The following is a 17,091-nucleotide window of genomic DNA, read 5'->3' on the forward strand; positions in this document are numbered from 1 at the left end:
TAGAAACTCAACAACTAGAGACTCCACAACTAGAAACTCGACAACTAGAAACTCAACAACTACAAACCTCACAACTAGAAACTCCACAACTAGAAACTCCGCAACTAGAAACTCCACAGCTAGAAAATCCACAACTAGAAACTCCGCAACGAGAAACTCAGCAAATAGAAACTCCACAACTAGAAACTCCACAACTAAAACTCCACAGCCAGAGACTCCACAACTAGAAACTGCCCATTTAGAGACTCCGCAACTTGAAACTCCACAGCTAGAAACTCCGCAACTAGAAACTCCACAACTAGAAACTTTACAACTAGAAACTCCACAACTACACACTTCGGAACTAGAAACTCCACAACTAGAAACTCCACAACCAGAGACTCCAAAACCAGAGACTGCACAACTAGAAACTCGACAACTTAAAACTCTGCAACTAGAAAATCCGCAACTATAAACTCAAGTAAAATCTCCCCAACTAGAAACTTCGCAACTAGAAACCCCACAACTAGAAAATCCACAACTAGAAACTCCGTAACTAGAAACCCGAAAACTAGAAACTCCACACCTATAAATTCCACAACTTTAAACTCCACAACTAAAACTCCACAACTAGAAACTCCACAACCAGAAACTCCGCAACTAGAAACTCCACAACCAGAAACTCCGCAACTAGAAACTCCACAGCTAGAAAATCCACAACTAGAAACTCCAAAACTAGAAACTCCACAACTACAGACTCCGCAACTACAAAACTCCGCTACTAGAAACTTCACAACTAGACGATTCGCAACTAATAACTCTACAACTTCAAAATCCCAAACTATCAACTCCATAACTTGAAACGCCGCTACTAGATACTCCACAACTAGAAACTCCACAACTCGAAACTCCACAGCTAGAAACTCCACGACTTGAGAATTCGCAACTAGAAACTCGGCAACTGGAAACTCAACTACTAGAAACTCAACAACTAGAAACTCCACAACTAGAAACTCCACAACTTGAAACCCAACAAATAGATACTCCACAACTACAGACTCCAGAACTAGAAATTCCACAACCAGAAACTCCGCAACTAAAAACTCCGCAACTAGAAACTCCACAGCTAGAAAATCCACAACTAGAAACTCCACAACTTGAAACTTCGATACTAGAAACTCCGCCACTAGAATCTCCACAACTAGAAAACTCCGCTACTAGAAACTCTGCAACTAGAAACTCCGCAACGAAAAATTCCACAGCTAGAAACTCCACAACTGGAAACTCCCCAACTAGAGACTTCACAACTAGAAACTCCACAACTACGAACTCCACAACTACGAACCCCACAACTAGAAACTCAGCAACTAGAAACTCCACAGCTAGAAAATCCACAACTAGAAACTCCACAACTACTGACTCTGCAATTAGAAACTCCACAACCAGAAACTCCGCAACTAGAAACTCACTCCGCAACTAGAGACTCCACAACTAGAAATTCCACAACTAGAAACTCAACAACTACAGACTCCGCAACTAGAAAACTCCGCCACTAGAAACTCCACAACTAGAAACTTCACAACTTGAAAGTCCACAACTAGATACTCCACAACTACAAACTCCACAACTAGAAACTCCACAACTAGAAACTCCACAACTTGAAGCTCCACAACTAGAAACTCCGCAACTAGAAACTCCACAACTTGAAACACCACAACTATATACTCCACAACTACAAAATCCACAACTAGAAACTCTGCAACTAGAAACTCCGCAACTAGAAACTCCACAGCTAGAAACTCCACAACAGGAAACTCCACAACTAGAGACTCCAAAACTAGAAGCTGCACAACTACGAATTTCACAACAACGAACCCCCGAACTAGAAGCTCCACAACTAAAAACTCCGCAACTAGAAGCTCCGCAACTAGAAACTCCACAGCTAGAAACTCCAGGACTTGAGATTTCGCAACTAGAAACTCGGCAACTAGAACTTCTACAACTAGAGACTCAACAACTAGAGACTTCTCAACTAAAAGCTCCACAACTAAAAACTCCACAACTAGAAACTCCGTAACTAGAAACTCGAAAACTAGAAACTCCACAACTAGAAACTCCACACCTATGAATTCCACAACTTGAAACTCCACAACTAAAACTTCACAACTAGAAACTCCACATCTAGAAACTCTGCAACAAGAAACTCCGCAACTAGAAACTCTGCTACTAGAAACTCCACAACTAGAAACTCCAAAACTAGAGACTGCACAATTAGAGACTCCGCAACTAGAAACTCCACAGCCAGCAACTCCGCAACTATAAACTCCACAACTAGCGGCTTCGCAACTACAAACTCGACAACTTGAAACTTTGCAACTCGAAACTGTGGAACTAGAAAATCCGCAGCTATAAACTCAAGTAGCAATTACCCAACTAGAAACTGCGCAACTAGAAATTCCGCAACTAGAAAATCCACAATTAGAAACTTCACAACTAGAAACTCCCCAACAAGAAACTCCACAACTAGAAACTCAACAACTAGGAACTCTGCAACTAGAAAATCTACAACTACAAACTCGAAAAATAAAAACTACAAATAGAAACTCCACAACTAGAAACTCCACAACTAGAAACTCCACAAGTAGACACTCCACAACTAGAAACTCCACAACTAGAGACTCCACAACTAGAGACTCCACAGATAAAAACTCCACAACTAGAAACTCCACAACTAGAAACTCAACAACTAGACATTCAACATCTAGAAACTCCACAACTTGAGACTTCGCAACTAAAGAACTCGGCGACTAGAAACTCAACAACTAGAAACTCCACAACTAGAAACTCCGCAACTAGAAACTCCGCAACTAGAAACTCTGCAACTAGAAACTCCGCAACTAGAAACTCCACAGCTAGAAACTCCACAACTTGAAACACCAAAACTAGATACTCCACAACTACAAATTCCACAATTAGAAACTCCGCCACTAGAAGCTCCGCAACTAGAAACTCCGCAGCTAGAAACTCCACGACTTGAGACTTCGCAACTAAAAACTCGGCAACTAGAAACTCAACAACTAGAAACTCCACAACTAGAAACTCCACAGCCAGAAACTCCATAACTTGAAACCCAACAAATAGATACTCCACAACTACAGACTCCACGACTAGAAACTCCACAACTAGAAACTCCACAACTCGAAACTCCACAAGTAGACACTCCACAACTAGAAACTCCACAACTAGAGACTCCACAACTAGAGACTCCTCAACTAAAAACTCCACAACTAGAAACTCCGCAACTAGAAACTTCGCAACTAGAAACTTCACAGCTAGAAACTCCACAACTTGAGACTTCGCAACTAAAGAACTCGGCAACTAAAAATTCAAACACTTGAAACTCCACAACTAGAAACTCCACAACTACTGGCTCCGCAACTAGAAACTCCTAAACCAGAAACTCCGCAACTAGAAACTCACTCCGCCACTAGAAACTCCACAACTAGAAACTCCACAACTTGTAAGCCCACAACTAGATACTCCACAACTACAAACTCCACAACTAGAAACTCCACAACTAGAAACTCCACAACTTGAAGCTCCGCAACTAGAAACTCCGCAACTAGAAACTCCACAACTAGAAAACTCCGCAACTAGAAACTCTGCAACTAGAAACTCCGCCACTAGAAACGCCACAACTAGAAACTCCACAACTTGAGACTTCGCAACTAGAAACTCTACAACTAGAAACTCCACAACTAGAAACTCCACAACTAGAAACTCCGATACTAGAAACTCCGCAACTATAAACTCCACAGCCAGAAACTCCACAACTAGAAACTCCACATCTAGAAACTCCGCAACAAGAAACTCCGCAACTGGAAACTCCACACCTAGAACTTCCACAACTAGAGACTCAACAACTAGAGACTCCTCAACTAAAAGCTCCACAACTAAAAACTCCACAACTAGAAACTCCGTAACTAGAAACTCGAAAACTAGAAACTCCACAACTAGAAACTCCACACCTATGAATTCCACAACTTGAAACTCCACAACTAAAACTCCACAACTAAAAACTCCACAACTAGAAACTCCACAACCAGAAACTCCGCAACTAGAAACTCCACAGCTAGAAAATCCACAACTAGAAACTCCATAACTAGAAACTCCACAACTACAGACTCCGCAACTACAAAACTCCGCAACTAGAAACTCCACAACTAGACGATTCGCAACTATTACCTCTACAACTTCAAAATCCAAAACTATCAACTCCACAACTTGAAACGCCGCTACTAGATACTCCACAACTACAAACTCCACAACTAGAAACTCCACAACTTGGAACTCCGCAACTAGAAACTCCGCCACTAACATCTCCACAACTAGAAACTCCGCAACTAGAAACTGCATCTAGAAACTCCGCAACTAGAAACTCCACAGCTAGAAACACCACAAATGGAAACTCCACAAGTAGATACTCCACAACTAGAAACTGCACAACTACGAACCCCACAACTACGAACCCCACCACTAGAAACTCCACAACTAGAAACTCAACAACTTGAGACTTCGCAACTAGAAACTCCACAACTTGAAACTCCACAACTAGAGACTCCACAACTAGAAACTCGACAACTAGAAACTCTACAACTAGAAACTCCACAACTAGAAACTCCACAACTAGAAACTCCGATACTAGAAACTCCACAACTACAGACTCCGCAACTACAAAACTCCGCTACTAGAAACTTCACAACTAGACGATTCGCAACTAATAACTCTACAACTTCAAAATCCCAAACTATCAACTCCACAACTTGAAACGCCGCTACTAGATACTCCACAACTAGAAACTCCACAACTAGAAACTCCACAGCTAGAAACTCCACGACTTGAGAATTCGCAACTAGAAACTCGGCAACTGGAAACTCAACTACTAGAAACTCAACAACTAGAAACTCCACAACTAGAAACTCCACAACTTGAAACCCAACAAATAGATACTCCACAACTACAGACTCCAGAACTAGAAATTCCACAACCAGAAACTCCGCAACTAAAAACTCCGCAACTAGAAACTCCACAGCTAGAAAATCCACAACTAGAAACTCCACAACTTGAAACTTCGATACTAGAAACTCCGCCACTAGAATCTCCACAACTAGAAAACTCCGCTACTAGAAACTCTGCAACTAGAAACTCCGCAACGAAAAATTCCACAGCTAGAAACTCCACAACTGGAAACTCCCCAACTAGAGACTTCACAACTAGAAACTCCACAACTACGAACTCCACAACTACGAACCCCACAACTAGAAACTCAGCAACTAGAAACTCCACAGCTAGAAAATCCACAACTAGAAACTCCACAACTACTGACTCTGCAATTAGAAACTCCACAACCAGAAACTCCGCAACTAGAAACTCACTCCGCAACTAGAGACTCCACAACTAGAAATTCCACAACTAGAAACTCAACAACTACAGACTCCGCAACTAGAAAACTCCGCAACTAGAAACTCCACAACTAGAAACTTCACAACTTGAAAGTCCACAACTAGATACTCCACAACTACAAACTCCACAACTAGAAACTCCACAACTAGAAACTCCACAACTTGAAGCTCCACAACTAGAAACTCCGCAACTAGAAACTCCACAACTAGAAAACTCCGGAACTAGAAACTCTGCAACTAGAAACTCCGCAACTAGAAACTCCACAACTTGAAACACCACAACTATATACTCCACAACTACAAAATCCACAACTAGAAACTCTGCAACTAGAAACTCCGCAACTAGAAACTCCACAGCTAAAAACTCCACAACAGGAAACTCCACAACTAGAGACTCCAAAACTAGAAGCTGCACAACTACGAATTTCACAACAACGAACCCCCGAACTAGAAGCTCCACAACTAGAAACTCCGCAACTAGAAGCTCCGCAACTAGAAACTCCACAGCTAGAAACTCCAGGACTTGAGATTTCGCAACTAGAAACTCGGCAACTAGAAACTCAACTACTAGAAATTCAACAACTAGAAACTCCACAACTAGAAACTCCACAACTTGAAACCCAACAAATAGATACTCCACAACTAGAAACTCCACAACCAGAAACTCCGCAACTAAAACTTTGCAACTAGAAACTCCACAGCTAGAAAATCCACAACTAGAAACTCCACAACGAGAAACTCCACAACTTGAAACTCCGCAACTAGAAACTCCGCCACTAGAATCTTCACAACTAGAAAACTCCACAACTAGAAACTCTGCAACTGGAAACTCCGCAACTAGAAACTCCACAGCTAGAAACTCCACAACTGGAAACTCCACAACTAGAGACTGCAAAACTAGAAACTGCACAACTACGAATCCCACAACTGCAAACCCCAGAACTAGAGGCTCCACAACTAGAAACTCCACAACTTGGAACTCCGCAACTAGAAACTCCGCCACTACAATCTCCACAACTCGAAAACTCCGCAACTAGAAACTCTGCATCTAGAAACTCCGCAACTAGAAACTCCACAGCTAGAAACAACACAAATGGAAACTCCTCAACTAGAGACTCCACAACTAGAACTGCACAACTACGAACCCCACAACTACGAACCCCACAACTAGAAACTCCACAACTAGAAACTCCACAGCCAGAAACTCCACAACTAGAAACTCCACATCTAGAAACTCCGCAACTAGAAACTCCACAACTAGAACTTCTACAACTAGAGACTCAACAACTAGAGACTTCTCAACTAAAAGCTCCACAACTAAAAACTCCACAACTAGAAACTCCGTAACTAGAAACTCGAAAACTAGAAACTCCACAACTAGAAACTCCACACCTATGAATTCCACAACTTGAAACTCCACAACTAAAACTTCACAACTAGAAACTCCACATCTAGAAACTCTGCAACAAGAAACTCCGCAACTAGAAACTCTGCAACTAGAAGCTCCACAACTAGAAACTCCAAAACTAGAGACTGCACAATTAGAGACTCCGCAACTAGAAACTCCACAGCCAGCAACTCCGCAACTAGAAACTCCACAACTAGCGGCTCCGCAACTACAAACTCGACAACTTGAAACTTTGCAACTCGAAACTGTGGAACTAGAAAATCCGCAGCTATAAACTCAAGTAGCAATTACCCAACTAGAAACTGCGCAACTAGAAATTCCGCAACTAGAAAATCCACAATTAAAAACTTCACAACTAGAAACTCCCCAACAAGAAACTCCACAACTAGAAACTCAACAACTAGGAACTCTGCAACTAGAAAATCTACAACTACAAACTCGAAAAATAAAAACTACAAATAGAAACTCCACAACTAGAAACTCCACAACTAGAAACTCCACAAGTAGACACTCCACAACTAGAAACTCCACAACTAGAGACTCCACAACTAGAGACTCCACAGCTAAAAACTCCACAACTAGAAACTCCACAACTAGAAACTCAACAACTAGACATTCAACATCTAGAAACTCCACAACTTGAGACTTCGCAACTAAAGAACTCGGTGACTAGAAACTCAACAACTAGAAACTCCACAACTAGAAACTCCGCAACTAGAAACTCTGCAACTAGAAACTCCGCAACTAGAAACTCCACAGCTAGAAACTCCGCAACTTGAAACACCAAAACTAGATACTCCACAACTACAAATTCCACAATTAGAAACTCCGCCACTAGAAGCTCCGCAACTAGAAACTCCGCAGCTAGAAACTCCACGGCTTGAGACTTCGCAACTAAAAACTCGGCAACTAGAAACTCAACAACTAGAAACTCCACAACTAGAAACTCCACAGCCAGAAACTCCATAACTTGAAACCCAACAAATAGATACTCCACAACTACAGACTCCACGACTAGAAACTCCACAACTAGAAACTCCACAACTCGAAACTCCACAAGTAGACACTCCACAACTAGAAACTCCACAACTAGAGACTCCACAACTAGAGACTCCTCAACTAAAAACTCCACAACTAGAAACTCCGCAACTAGAAACTTCGCAACTAGAAACTTCACAGCTAGAAACTCCACAACTTGAGACTTCGCAACTAAAGAACTCGGCAACTAAAAATTCAAACACTTGAAACTCCACAACTAGAAACTCCACAACTACTGGCTCCGCAACTAGAAACTCCTAAACCAGAAACTCTGCAACTAGAAACTCACTCCGCCACTAGAAACTCCACAACTAGAAACTCCACAACTTGTAAGCCCACAACTAGATACTCCACAACTACAAACTCCACAACTAGAAACTCCACAACTAGAAACTCCACAACTTGAAGCTCCGCAACTAGAAACTCCGCAACTAGAAACTCCACAACTAGAAAACTCCGCAACTAGAAACTCTGCAACTAGAAACTCCGCCACTAGAAACGCCACAACTAGAAACTCCACAACTTGAGACTTCGCAACTAGAAACTCTACAACTAGAAACTCCACAACTAGAAACTCCACAACTAGAAACTCCGATACTAGAAACTCCGCAACTATAAACTCCACAGCCAGAAACTCCACAACTAGAAACTCCACATCTAGAAACTCCGCAACAAGAAACTCCGCAACTGGAAACTCCACACCTAGAACTTCCACAACTAGAGACTCAACAACTAGAGACTCCTCAACTAAAAGCTCCACAACTAAAAACTCCACAACTAGAAACTCCGTAACTAGAAACTCGAAAACTAGAAACTCCACAACTAGAAACTCCACACCTATGAATTCCACAACTTGAAACTCCACAACTAAAACTCCACAACTAGAAACTCCACAACTAGAAACTCCACAACCAGAAACTCCGCAACTAGAAACTCCACAGCTAGAAAATCCACAACTAGAAACTCCATAACTAGAAACTCCACAACTACAGACTCCGCAACTACAAAACTCCGCAACTAGAAACTCCACAACTAGACGATTCGCAACTATTACCTCTACAACTTCAAAATCCAAAACTATCAACTCCACAACTTGAAACGCCGCTACTAGATACTCCACAACTACAAACTCCACAACTAGAAACTCCACAACTTGGAACTCCGCAACTAGAAACTCCGCCACTAACATCTCCACAACTAGAAACTCCGCAACTAGAAACTGCATCTAGAAACTCCGCAACTAGAAACTCCACAGCTAGAAACACCACAAATGGAAACTCCACAAGTAGATACTCCACAACTAGAAACTGCACAACTACGAACCCCACAACTACGAACCCCACCACTAGAAACTCCACAACTAGAAACTCAACAACTTGAGACTTCGCAACTAGAAACTCCACAACTAGAAACTCCACAACTAGAGACTCCACAACTAGAAACTCGACAACTAGAAACTCTACAACTAGAAACTCCACAACTAGAAACTCCACAACTAGAAACTCCGATACTAGAAACTCCGCAACTATAAACTCCACAGCCAGAAACTCCACAACTAGAAACTCCACATCTAGAAACTCCGAAACTAGAAACTCCACAACTAGAACTTCTACAACTAGAGACTCAACAACTAGAGACTTCTCAACTAAAAGCTCCACAACTAAAAACTCCACAACTAGAAACTCCGTAACTAGAAACTCGAAAACTAGAAACTCCACAACTAGAAACTCCACACCTATGAATTCCACAACTTGAAACTCCACAACTAAAACTTCACAACTAGAAACTCCACATCTAGAAACTCTGCAACAAGAAACTCCGCAACTAGAAACTCTGCAACTAGAAACTCCACAACTAGAAACTCCAAAACTAGAGACTGCACAATTAGAGACTCCGCAACTAGAAACTCCACAGCCAGCAACTCCGCAACTAGAAACTCCACAACTAGCGGCTCCGCAACTACAAACTCGACAACTTGAAACTTTGCAACTCGAAACTGTGGAACTAGAAAATCCGCAGCTATAAACTCAAGTAGCAATTACCCAACTAGAAACTGCGCAACTAGAAATTCCGCAACTAGAAAATCCACAATTAGAAACTTCACAACTAGAAACTCCCCAACAAGAAACTCCACAACTAGAAACTCAACAACTAGGAACTCTGCAACTAGAAAATCTACAACTACAAACTCGAAAAATAAAAACTACAAATAGAAACTCCACAACTAGAAACTCCACAACTAGAAACTCCACAAGTAGACACTCCACAACTAGAAACTCCACAACTAGAGACTCCACAACTAGAGACTCCACAGCTAAAAACTCCACAACTAGAAACTCCACAACTAGAAATTCAACAACTAGACATTCAACATCTAGAAACTCCACAACTTGAGACTTCGCAACTAAAGAACTCGGCGACTAGAAACTCAACAACTAGAAACTCCACAACTAGAAACTCCGCAACTAGAAACTCCGCAACTAGAAACTCTGCAACTAGAAACTCCGCAACTAGAAACTCCACAGCTAGAAACTCCACAACTTGAAACACCAAAACTAGATACTCCACAACTACAAATTCCACAATTAGAAACTCCGCCACTAGAAGCTCCGCAACTAGAAACTCCGCAGCTAGAAACTCCACGACTTGAGACTTCGCAACTAAAAACTCGGCAACTAGAAACTCAACAACTAGAAACTCCACAACTAGAAACTCCACAGCCAGAAACTCCATAACTTGAAACCCAACAAATAGATACTCCACAACTACAGACTCCACGACTAGAAACTCCACAACTAGAAACTCCACAACTCGAAACTCCACAAGTAGACACTCCACAACTAGAAACTCCACAACTAGAGACTCCACAACTAGAGACTCCTCAACTAAAAACTCCACAACTTGAAACTCCGCAACTAGAAACTTCGCAACTAGAAACTTCACAGCTAGAAACTCCACAACTTGAGACTTCGCAACTAAAGAACTCGGCAACTAAAAATTCAAACACTTGAAACTCCACAACTAGAAACTCCACAACTACTGGCTCCGCAACTAGAAACTCCTAAACCAGAAACTCCGCAACTAGAAACTCACTCCGCCACTAGAAACTCCACAACTAGAAACTCCACAACTTGAAAGCCCACAACTAGATACTCCACAACTACAAACTCCACAACTAGAAACTCCACAACTAGAAACTCCACAACTTGAAGCTCCGCAACTAGAAACTCCGCAACTAGAAACTCCACAACTAGAAAACTCCGCAACTAGAAACTCTGCAACTAGAAACTCCGCCACTAGAAACGCCACAACTAGAAACTCCACAACTTGAGACTTCGCAACTAGAAACTCTACAACTAGAAACTCCACAACTAGAAACTCCACAACTAGAAACTCCGATACTAGAAACTCCGCAACTATAAACTCCACAACTAGAAACTCCACATCTAGAAACTCCGCAACAAGAAACTCCGCAACTGGAAACTCCACACCTAGAACTTCCACAACTAGAGACTCAACAACTAGAGACTCCTCAACTAAAAGCTCCACAACTAAAAACTCCACAACTAGAAACTCCGTAACTAGAAACTCGAAAACTAGAAACTCTACAACTAGAAACTCCACACCTATGAATTCCACAACTTGAAACTCCACAACTAAAACTCCACAACTAGAAACTCCACAACTAGAAACTCCACAACCAGAAACTCCGCAACTAGAAACTCCACAGCTAGAAAATCCACAACTAGAAACTCCATAACTAGAAACTCCACAACTACAGACTCCGCAACTACAAAACTCCGCAACTAGAAACTCCACAACTAGACGATTCGCAACTATTACCTCTACAACTTCAAAATCCAAAACTATCAACTCCACAACTTGAAACGCCGCTACTAGATACTCCACAACTACAAACTCCACAACTAGAAACTCCACAACTTGGAACTCCGCAACTAGAAACTCCGCCACTAACATCTCCACAACTAGAAACTCCGCAACTAGAAACTGCATCTAGAAACTCCGCAACTAGAAACTCCACAGCTAGAAACACCACAAATGGAAACTCCACAAGTAGATACTCCACAACTAGAAACTGCACAACTACGAACCCCACAACTACGAACCCCACCACTAGAAACTCCACAACTAGAAACTCAACAACTTAAGACTTCGCAACTAGAAACTCCACAACTAGAAACTCCACAATTAGAGACTCCACAACTAGAAACTCGACAACTAGAAACTCAACAACTACAAACCTCACAACTAGAAACTCCACAACTAGAAACTCCGCAACTAGAAACTCCACAGCTAGAAAATCCACAACTAGAAACTCCGCAACAAGAAACTCAGCAAATAGAAACTCCACAACTAGAAACTCCACAACTAAAACTCCACAGCCAGAGACTCCACAACTAGAAACTGCCCATTTAGAGACTCCGCAACTTGAAACTCCACAGCTAGAAACTCCGCAACTAGAAATTCCACAACTAGAAACTTTACAACTAGAAACTCCACAACTAGACACTTCGGAACTAGAAACTCCACAACTAGAAACTCCACAACCAGAGACTCCAAAACCAGAGACTGCAAAACTAGAAACTCGACAACTTAAAACTCTGCAACTAGAAAATACGCAACTATAAACTCAAGTAAAATCTCCCCAACTAGAAACTTCGCAACTAGAAACTCCACAACTAGAAAATCCACAACTAGAAACTCCGTAACTAGAAACCCGAAAACTAGAAACTCCACACCTATAAATTCCACAACTTTAAACTCCACAACTAAAACTCCACAACTAGAAACTCCACAACCAGAAACTCCGCAACTAGAAACTCCACAACCAGAAACTCCGCAACTAGAAACTCCACAGCTAGAAAATCCACAACTAGAAACTCCAAAACTAGAAACTCCACAACTACAGACTCCGCAACTACAAAACTCCGCTACTAGAAACTTCACAACTAGACGATTCGCAACTAATAACTCTACAACTTCAAAATCCCAAACTATCAAATCCACAACTTGAAACGCCGCTACTAGATACTCCACAACTAGAAACTCCACAACTAGAAACTCCACAACTAGAAACTCCACAACTAGAAACTCCACAGCTAGAAACTCTACAACTTGAGACTTCGCAACTAAAGAACTAGGCAAATAGAAACTCAACAACTAGAAACTCCACAACTAGAAACACCGCAACTAAAAACTCTGCAACCAGAAATTCCACAGCTAGAAAATCCACAACTAGAAACTCTGCAGAAACTCCGCAAATAGAAACTCCACAGCTACAAAACTCCACAACTTGAAAGTCCACAACTAGATACTCCACAACTACAAACTCTGCAACTAGAAACTCCACAACTAGAAACTCTGCAACTAGAAACTCCGCAACTAGAGACTCCACAGCTAGAAACTCCACAACTTGAAACACCACAACTAGATACTCCACAGCTACAAATTCCACAACTAGAAACTCCGCAACTAGAAATTCCGCAACCAGAAGCTCCGCAACTAGAAACTCCGCAGCAAGAAACTACACGACTTGAGACTTCGCAACTAGAAACTCGGCAACCAGAAACTCAACAACTAGAAACTCCACAACTAGAAACTCCACAACGAGAAACTCCACAACTTGAAACTCGGCAACTAGAAACTCCACAACTACGAACCCCACAACTACGAACCCCACAACTAGAAACTCCACAACTAGAAACTCCGCAACTAGAAACTCCACAGCCAGAAACTCCACAACTAGAAACTCCACATCTAGAAACTCCGCAACAAGAAACTCCGCAACTAGAAACTCCACAACTAGAACTTCCACAACTAGAGACTCAACAACTAGAAAACTCCACAACTCAAAACTCCACAACTAGAAACTACACAACTAGAAACTCCACAACTAGAGACTCCGCAACAAGAAACTCCACAACTTGAAACTAAGCAACTAGAAACTCCACAACTAGAAATTCCACAACTAGAGACTCAACAACTAGAGACTCCTCAACTAAAAGCTCCACAACTAGAAACTCCGTAACTAGAAATTCCACAACTAGAAACTCCACAACTACAGACTCCGCAACTAGAAAACTCCGCAACTAGAAACTCCACAACTAGAAACTCCACAATTTGAAAGCCCACAACTAGATACTCCACAACTACAAACTCCACAACTAGAAACTCCACAACTAGAAACTCCACAACTTGAAGCTCCACAACTAGACTCTCCGCAACTAGAAACTCCACGACTTGAGACTTCGCAACTAGAAACTCGCCAACTAAAAACTCAACTACTAGAAACTCCACAACTAGAAACTCCACAACTAGAAACTCCACAATTTGAAACCCAACAAATAGATACTCCACAACTACAGACTCCACAACTAGAAACTCCACAACTAGATACTTCACAACGAGAAACTCCGCAACTAAAAACTCCGCAACTAGAAACTCCACAGCTAGACAATCCACAACTAGAAACTCCACAACGAGAAACTCCACAACTTGAAACTCCGCAACTAGAAACTCCACAACTAGAGACTCAACAACTAGAAAACTCCACAACTCAAAACTCCACAACTAGAAACTACACAACTAGAAACTCCACAACTAGAGACTCCGCAACTAGAAACTGCACAACTTGAAACTCTGCAACTAGAAACTCCACAACTAGAAATTCCACAACTAGAGACTCAACAACTAGAGACTCCTCAACTAAAAGCTCCACAACTAGAAACTCCGTAACTAGAAATTCCACAACTAGAAACTCCACAACTACAGACTCCGCAACTAGAAAACTCCGCAACTAGAAACTCCACAACTAGAAACTCCACAATTTGAAAGCCCACAACTAGATACTCCACAGCTACAAACTCCACAACTAGAAACTCCACAACTTGAAGCTCCACAACTAGAAACTCCGCAACTAGAAACTCCACGACTTGAGACTTCGCAACTAGAAACTCGGCAACTAAAAACTCAACTACTAGAAACTCCACAACTAGAAACTCCACAACTAGAAACTCCACAATTTGAAACCCAACAAATAGATACTCCACAACTATAGACTCCACAACTACAAATTCCACAACTAGAAACTCCGCCACTAGAAGCTCCGCAACTAGAAACTCCGCAGCTAGAAACTCCACGACTTGAGACTTCGCAACTAAAAACTCGGCAACTAGAAACTCAACAACTAGAAACTCCACAACTAGAAACTCCACAGCCAGAAACTCCATAACTTGAAACCCAACAAATAGATACTCCACAACTACAGACTCCACGACTAGAAACTCCACAACTAGAAACTCCACAACTCGAAACTCCACAAGTAGACACTCCACAACTAGAAACTCCACAACTAGAGACTCCACATTTAGAGACTCCACAACTAAAAACTCCACAACTAGAAACTCCGCAACTAGAAACTTCGCAACTAGAAACTTCACAGCTAGAAACTCCACAACTTGAGATTTCGCAACTAAAGAACTCGGCAACTAAAAATTCAAACACTTGAAACTCCACAACTAGAAACTCCACAACTACTGGCTCCGCAACTAGAAACTCCACAACCAGAAACTCCGCAACTGGAAACTCGCTCCGCCACTAGAAACTCCACAACTAGAAACTCCACAACTTGAAAGCCCACAACTAGATACTCCACAACTACAAACTCCACAACTAGAAACTCCACAACTAGAAACTCCACAACTTGAAGCTCCGCAACTAGAAACTGCGCAACTAGAAACTCCACAACTAGAAAACTCCGCAACTAGAAACTCTGCAACTAGAAACTCCGCCACTAGAAACGCCACAACTAGAAACTCCACAACTTGAGACTTCGCAACTAGAAACTCTACAACTAGAAACTCCACAACTAGAAACTCCACAACTAGAAACTCCGATACTAGAAACTCCGCAACAAGAAACTCCGCAACTAGAAACTCCACACCTAGAACTTCCACAACTAGAGACTCAACAACTAGAGACTCCTCAACTAAAAGCTCCACAACTAAAAACTCCACAACTAGAAACTCCGTAACTAGAAACTCGAAAACTAGAAACTCCACAACTAGAAACTTCACACCTATGAATTCCACAACTTGAAACTCCACAACTAAAACTCCACAACTAGAAACTCCACAACTAGAAACTCCACAACCAGAAACTCCCCAACTAGAAACTCCACAGCTAGAAAATCCACAACTAGAAACTCCATAACTAGAAACTCCACAACTACAGACTCCGCAACTACAAAACTCCGCAACTAGAAACTCCACAACTAGACGATTCGCAACTATTACCTCTACAACTTCAAAATCCAAAACTATCAACTCCACAACTTGAAACGCCGCTACTAGATACTCCACAACTACAAACTCCACAACTAGAAACTCCACAACTTGGAACTCCGCAACTAGAAACTCCGCCACTAACATCTCCACAACTAGAAACTCCGCAACTAGAAACTGCATCTAGAAACTCCGCAACTAGAAACTCCACAGCTAGAAACACCACAAATGGAAACTCCACAAGTAGATACTCCACAACTAGAAACTGCACAACTACGAACCCCACAACTACGAACCCCACCACTAGAAACTCCACAACTAGAAACTCCACAACTAGAGACTCCACAACTAGAAACTCGACAACTAGAAACTCAACAACTACAAACCTCACAACTAGAAACTCCACAACTAGAAACTCCGCAACTAGAAACTCCACAGCTAGAAAATCCACAACTAGAAACTCCGCAACGAGAAACTCAGCAAATAGAAACTCCACAACTAGAAACTCCACAACTAAAACTCCACAGCCAGAGACTCCACAACTAGAAACTGCCCATTTAGAGACTCCGCAACTTGAAACTCCACAGCTAGAAACTCCGCAACTAGAAACTCCACAACTAGAAACTTTACAACTAGAAACTCCACAACTAGACACTTCGAAACTAGAAACTCCACAACTAGAAACTCCACAACCAGAGACTCCAAAACCAGAGACTGCTCAACTAGAAACTCGACAACTTAAAACTCTGCAACTAGAAAATCCGCAACTATAAACTCAAGTAAAATCTCCCCAACTAGAAACTTCGCAACTAGAAACTCCACAACTAGAAAATCCACAACTAGAAACTCCGTAACTAGAAACCCGAAAACTAGAAACTCCACACCTATAAATTCCACAACT

The sequence above is a fragment of the Rhipicephalus microplus genome, unplaced genomic scaffold (genome assembly GCF_043290135.1).
Source record: "Rhipicephalus microplus isolate Deutch F79 unplaced genomic scaffold, USDA_Rmic scaffold_12, whole genome shotgun sequence".
NCBI lineage: Eukaryota > Metazoa > Arthropoda > Arachnida > Ixodida > Ixodidae > Rhipicephalus > Rhipicephalus microplus.